The sequence below is a fragment of the Hipposideros armiger genome, unplaced genomic scaffold (genome assembly GCF_001890085.2).
Source record: "Hipposideros armiger isolate ML-2016 unplaced genomic scaffold, ASM189008v1 scaffold_1255, whole genome shotgun sequence".
NCBI lineage: Eukaryota > Metazoa > Chordata > Mammalia > Chiroptera > Hipposideridae > Hipposideros > Hipposideros armiger.
The window spans coordinates 119,537-127,007 of NW_017732605.1; positions in this window are offsets into that span (position 1 = coordinate 119,537).

Here is a 7,471-nt window from a genome sequence, read left to right on the forward strand (position 1 = left end):
ACTGTATTACTATGTTTTATTTTGTATAAACATGTAACTCTTTGCAAACATTTTGATGCAATACAGTATATATGCTAATAAATTAAAAGATAGTCTTAAAGTATACTATTGTATCAGCAATTATAAATGATCAAAAATGGAAAAGGGATAACAGTGAGTGTTCTATTAATTATGGAAGACCCTAGAAAGAGTATTCTCAAAAGTACCCAACAAACAGATCAGGCTCCTTAGTAGGTGAGTTATTCTAAAACTTCAAGAAACAGAAAACTCTTATAATATTTAAAGTGCTCCAGGGATCAGAGCTTCCCAATTAATTCTAGAAATATAGTATTTCCTCAATATAGTACAAAGATAGCTCAATTATGAAAATAGATGCAAGCATCTCAACTAAAATATTAGCAAACCATATTGAGACATATTTCTAAACAATTATACTCAAGGCTCTAACATATTACAAAGTTACAATAACTAAAACTATGTGACACTGTCACACTAATAGAGAAGCAGCCTAGTGAGTTATGTCTATGAACTAATGCAAATACGATGTCAGGGCATTTAGCATATGACAAATACTTCATTTTCTAACATTTGATGTAAGTTGTGTTGGAACACATAGCTAACCATTTGGAAGGAAAAAACAAAGAGCAATTTTTATGCACTTAAATATAATGTCAAAAGCAGAAAACATGAAGAAAAATATAAATATATTTTATAAAATAAATTTGTTTCAACACTGCATAACAAACTTAATAAATAAAATATAAAGACCAATGAAAGTTGAGAAAACATATACCTCAGTTCATTAATATTTTTGAACAGTGAGGCTTGACCTGAGCACCCTACATGTAAATTAAATCCACTCCTGAAATCCTCACCCTTTCCCTGTAACCCACTAGACAGTTTCCTTTGTTTATTCTCTGTTCCCCTTCATTAGAATATATCTCTCTGTGAGCAAGGACTTTAGTTTGTTTTGTTCATTGTTGTAATTCCAATACCCAGAACAGGCTTTGACATATATCTCTGCTCAATAAAATTTGCTGAATAAATAAATTATACATCTATGTGGTATAAGCCATTCTATGGTTTAAAATGTGACTTTGAGATATTTATTTATTGAAACAAGTCTCTAAATACAGATCCCAAAATGTCACCATTATAATGTTTCTTCAATGAATGTATACTTACAGGTTCAAAAATAATTCAGACTTTAAAACAAGGATAAAGAATTAACTGCCCCTCAAAAAAATTGCCCAAGTTTCTTCCTTATCACATCAAAAGGAGCAACGCATTAGATTTTATCATTTTAACTCTATACAATCACTTTTTGTTCTATACCTTTTTTAGAAAGATGTAGTTTTCTGAGCTTTGGGACTAGGAGTGGAAATCACATGATTACTGGGGTCACAAGCACACAAATTATTTAAGAACCCTTGAAGCATTTAAGAGAGGTAGAAGCATAGTTGCCCTATGGGGAATACACAGTAGTCTGCCATGACATACAGATTGTCATTATACAAACAACTCTACACAGAGCTGTTTCGGGGGCTCCTGAGCAGACACAGCTCCCAGGTGCTGTCTTTTCCCCTCTGCCAAGCACATCTGGGTTCAGCAGGTGTGACTGTGTGTTGGGAGGAGGGAAAGAAGTTATGGTTGGAGGAAAGTTAGTGCTGGCAGAGCTTATGGGAGTGATTAGCAGGGTACTAGGGAAATTAGCTGATTAAAGGGTTACCTGCAGGTTCCCCACCTGACAACTAAAAACACTGAGTGCTCTGAATTTGTTGCACATACTTTTTTTTTGTCAACCCTTAATAATAAAATGACAGTCTAACACTGTCTATCTTCCACATACAATCACACTATTTTGCTGTAATTTGATAATTGAAGGTAAAACCTGAATCTTGCTTTTAAGGTGTTTATAAATTAGACAGTTATGGAAATAAGTCACTCATTTATTTAGTCAGCTCTTAGAGTATGCCACTACTAAAGTAATAAAGCTTTCTTAAAGTGTGTCACTTGTGCCATAAATCACACATCAGTGCATCAAGTAGATAAGAATGCATTAAACAAGTTAATGGGTCTATTAAAGGAACACATTTTTTTTAACCAGAGAAAGATTTACATCCCAACATAATTGTGCTCATTCATGTTTTTCATGTATTGATGCATGCATAAATTCAGTGAACAAATATTAATTGAGTGCCTACCATATTTAAGGCACCACGTTTGGAGCTGAATACACATTAGGGAGCAAAACAGACGCCCACGTGGAACTTACAACACATTGGAAACAAGAAAACAAATAAGCTAATAAGCAAGTGATTATATAACTGTAATTTTTGAAAGTGCTATAATTAAATAAAAAGGATAGAGTGATAAAAAAATAACGACAGGGATATATGGTGTGTCTGTGTGTGTGTGTTGGAGTACTGATTACTTGGAGAAGGTGATCAGAGAGATCCTATTGGGTTGTGCAGTTTAAACTGATAGAGAGCTAAGGGCTAAAAATGGCAACATACAGAAGGAAATAGCTACAAGTAAATATAGAAATAGAAAAAAAATAAACATAGAGAAAGATGATAGTATCAAGAAGATAATAAATACTTAAGATCTAAAAAAGAATAAATGTGAACAAAAAAATTAAAAGCTAGGGATAGGAATGTGTGCACTGCATTACATACATGATATAAAATTAACAATAAATAGCATGATAATATAATTTGTAGGAAATGAAGTTAGGTTATTCTGAGATTCTGTGGGCAGAGCATGCATCATATAATAGTAACAATCATTATCCTAAATACAGAGTTTAAAAAAAAGGAGATAAAATGCCAAGGAAAGCACATGCAAAATAAAATGATGAAAAAGAGACATAGATAAGTATTATTTGGAGAAAGGTGTTCTGATAGAAAAACATAACTAGCAAAATAATGGATTAAACACTAAAAATGTATTTGCAAAATTAAAAGGTACAGATGAAAGTATGTGGCTTATCATTTTAGGGAAACATATCCCTGGAATTCTTTGTTGAGTTCTTGGCAAGCCTGTTGAATAAATACGCAGGCTACTTGGACAGATTCCAAACGAAACAACTAAAATGATGAAAGGAATTGCTTACAAGTACAGATTAAAGGAAAAAATATGTATGGCTTTAGCATGTCAGATACTAGAGAAGAAACATTATGGTTTACAAATATTTGAAACATGTAAATTTGAGGAAAAATAACTGTGTACTAGGTTGCACAATTGAGACTATGTTAAAATTCAAAAATAAATATTCCCCTAGTAATAATGTTTTTCTCCATTGAGAAGCATTTGCACAACTGATTCAAACATGGGCAAGGATTAAGGCCACAAGGCAGACGTTGACGTTCCCAATAACCTCAACTATGCAGACCTCAAAATACACAGAGGCGTGCATCAACAGGACAAAGGAGGTCAGGCGCAACTGCAGAAACCTTCAGACACTCCAGCTGAGCTTGAAATTAAGAAGGAATCCTTCTGTGGATTGGGGCTTTTCTCTGCAGCTGCGCTATAGTGAAAAGCATCCTGGACTTGGGTCTATAAGACCTATTTTTGAGTGTGGATCACTTACTCTATTCTCAGTGTATGTCCCCACCTGTCAATGGGGAAAATGCTAACCCCTGAGGTAGTTTGACATTTCAAAGAGCTGTTATACGTGCAAACATATTTTATGTGCTTGAAAGTGTTACTCTTAGTGAGACATATCAATTATTATAATGAGCTCAACGTGTCAAAAGCTGTAGAGTGAGGACTGTCAGAGTGTGATGCCTGGGAGTAGGATGTTATATCTCTGTTCCTGCTCTCCACTGTTTACCCTGCGGCCCTCTTAACTGAATGCTGTTTTTTCTCCAATAGCTTCTAGACCTCACATGTGGCACAAGTCCCACTTGCTCCTCAATGTGACTTCCTGAACATTTTCCCACCCAGTTTTAATTTTATGTCCTATGCATATATCTCTATTTCCAATACTAGTCTCCTATTATAGTTATCTCCTAATCTCTGTATCATATGCCCTCATTCCTTGAAGGTTTCTGTTCCTGGTTCACTGTCATTTTCTCGAATATTTCTCCTGGTATAATTTATGAGGATTTCATTACTCACGCAGATGATTTTTCCAAAATCGAGCCATTCATGCCTTGACTCTTTCTTCCAATAATCTTATCTTCTACCCTCCATCAACCATAACTTCTATGGTCATACTCCCAAAACTGTATTTCTCAATAATTACAACGACAGTATAATTACTCCAATGCCTCCATAATCTTACACTTCATACCATCACTTTCTATATTTATTGTTCATTCACTTTAGGACCCTGACTCAGCCTTTCATCTCACCAGTATTTCCAATGGATCTTACTACCTTTTGCCAGCACTCCACTTTTCTTAGTGACAGGATGAAAAAGGGACTTTGGGAACTACCTTACTTTGGGACTTAATGAAGCAAAACTGGTGAAAGTATCTGAGCTGAGAAATTCACGTATGGTTGAATACCTCTTGAAACGGATAACCACAGAGACTGGGTTGTGAAAGAAGAAAGTTGAGAAGGACTGAAAATTAGAGCAATGGGTTCAGTGGGAATGAAAATGAGCAGAGGTAGAAAGACAGAAAGTTCTGGTAAGAGATTGAAAGTCTGAGAAATTTAAAGTACTGGTACCTGAGCAACTCACATGATAACAAAGTCTAATAAATAGTGCCGCCAGTAGGTACCTAAAAATGAAGATGGGGATCATTAATGTTGGGAACTTCCATGAAGTTTAATAGTGAAATGTTATAAGAGTCACACATTTTAGAGAAGAAACTAGGTTTTGAATCCATTGAAGAAGATCAGGATGTCATGATGGTTAGTAAAGGTTCCAAAGAGGGAAGGAGGTATTATATGCTGATGGTAAAAAGTGTTAATGGGACGGCCGAGTGGCTCAGTTGGTTAGGAGCGCAAGCTCTGAGCAACAGGGCCACCAGTTCGATTCCCACATGGGCGACTGAGCTGCACCCAAACTGAGCTGCCGTTGAGCTGCCAACAGGTGGCCGGATGGCTCAGCTGGTGAGATCACATGCTTCAAACAAACAGGGTTGCTGGTTGGATTCCCCCATGGGATGGTGGGCTACACCCACCCACAACTAAGATTGAATGCAGCACCTTGAGCTGAGCAGCCCGCAAGCGCCGGGCGGAAGGATGGTGACTAGACTTGGAGCTGAGCTAGCTGATTCCTCCACAACTAAGACTGAAGGACAACAACTTGGCTGTTCCCCTTCCTCAATTCCCTAACACTGTTCCTCTCCCCAATTCCCCAATAAAATCTTTTTTTTTTTAAATAAAGTGTTAATGTTGGACTGAGAAGAAGTTTGGAATAGTTTCAAAAAAGCAAATAGCAAGTAGTAGTATACCAATTCCTTTTTATTTTGTGCATCCAAGAACTGAGAAAAAGCACAACTATAATTGCCTCAAGGTTAGTGGTATAGCAGAAAAGAGTAAAAAAATGAGTTGGCATCGGAACGTGCAGCATCAAGTTCAAACACTGTCACTGGTTGCTTGAATTATAGGTCATGCTGAATTACAGGTCATGTGGCTTTTTTGAACTTCAAGTTTCTTATCTATTAAAGGAGATTAAGAATGTCTTCTTTATTTAACCTCAAAGGCAAGTGAAGTAAAAGCAAAAATAAATAAATGGGAGTACATCGAATTAGAAAGCTTCTGCACAGCAAAAGAAACCATCACCAAAACAAAGAGGCAACCAACCAAATGGGAGAAGATATTTGCAAACAACACCTATAATAAGGGGCTAATATCCAAAATATATAAAGAACTCTTACAATTCAACAACAACAACAACAACAACAAACAGACGATGCAATTTAAAAAATGGGTGGGAGACTTGAACAGACACTTCTCCCAAGAAGATATACAAACAGCCAACAAATATATGAAAAAATGCTCAGCTTCACTAGCTATTAAGGAAATGCAAATCAAAACCACAACGCGATATCACCTCATGCCTGTGAGAATGGCTATTATCAACAAGACAAATAATAACTAATGTTAGAGAGGCTGTGGAGAAAAAGGAACCCTCATACACTGCTGGTGAGGACGTAAATTGGTACAGCCACTGTGGAAAACAGTATGGAGGTTCCTCAAAAAATTAAGAATAGAATTACCATAGGACCCAGCAATCCCTTTTCTGGGTTTCTACCCCCCAAAATATGAAAACATTTATCTATAAAGATATATGTACCCTTATGTTCATTGCAGCATTATTCATGGTGGCCAAAGACATGAAAACAACCAAAGTGTCCTTTGATAGATGATTAAATAAAGAAGATGTGTTACATATACAAAATGGAATTAACTCGGCCATAAAAAAACATGAAGTAGTGCCATTTGTGACAACATGGATGGATCTTGAGATTATCATGCTCAGTGAAAGAATTCAGAAAGAAAAAGTCAAGAGCCATATGATTTCAACCATATGTGGGATATAAAACTGAAAGCAACAAATGAACGAGACAAACAAAAATTCATAGACACAGACCACAGTTTAGTGGTTACTCTCTAATCTCTAGGGGGGGCGGGGGGGCGGGTGGTGGTAGAAGAGGGTAAATGGAGTCAAATATATGATGATGGGAGAATTGACTTTGGGTGGTGAACACACTATGTACTATATAGATGAGGTACTATAAAAATGTGTATTTGAAACCTATATAATTTTACTAACCAATGTCACCCCAATAATTAAAAAAAAATAGAAGAAAGAATGCCTTCTTTGCTTATGTTCCCTAGAATAGAGATGGAAAATGCTTAAGAAAATTTAACCATTTTTTTATTATTATTTTAAGAGAATAAATATAATAAAGCATGTGAATGTCCATTTCAACTATTAAATATTGTGTAAGCAGATATATTATTACTACGGTGATCTCATATTAAATGGTGCAATTTTCATTATTTTGTAAAATATTTAAAGTTAATCAAATTCTAGTATTAAAAATTTTTTTGGGGTTAAATAATTGTTAAAAACAAACCAGAAAATGTAATTTTCCAGCTGATGTGGTTTGAGACTATTTGGTGCTTTTATTTGGCTAAAATTTCTTAATAAAGTTACATAGAAATAAAATTAAATGAGGATGGGATGTAAGGAAAATTAAATACCTTCATGAAACTAGAAGAAAAAAACCTTGCTAACCTTTTAAATCACTTTGTCTTATATTATGTATATGAAAATTACAGAGAAGCAAGCTTTAACACATCATATTGAATAACAATGGAACAATATAAAGGAGCAGTGGAATCTGAGAAAACCAAAATAATTTATAAAGATTATGTTAAAGTAAAATTGAATAGTTAGATTTTGAAGATAATACATTTTGAAACACTTCCTAAGTGTCTCTCTTCTTTTCCCATTTTCACTATTCTTACTGTTACAATACTCCGAAAGACACATTCACTCTTCCAG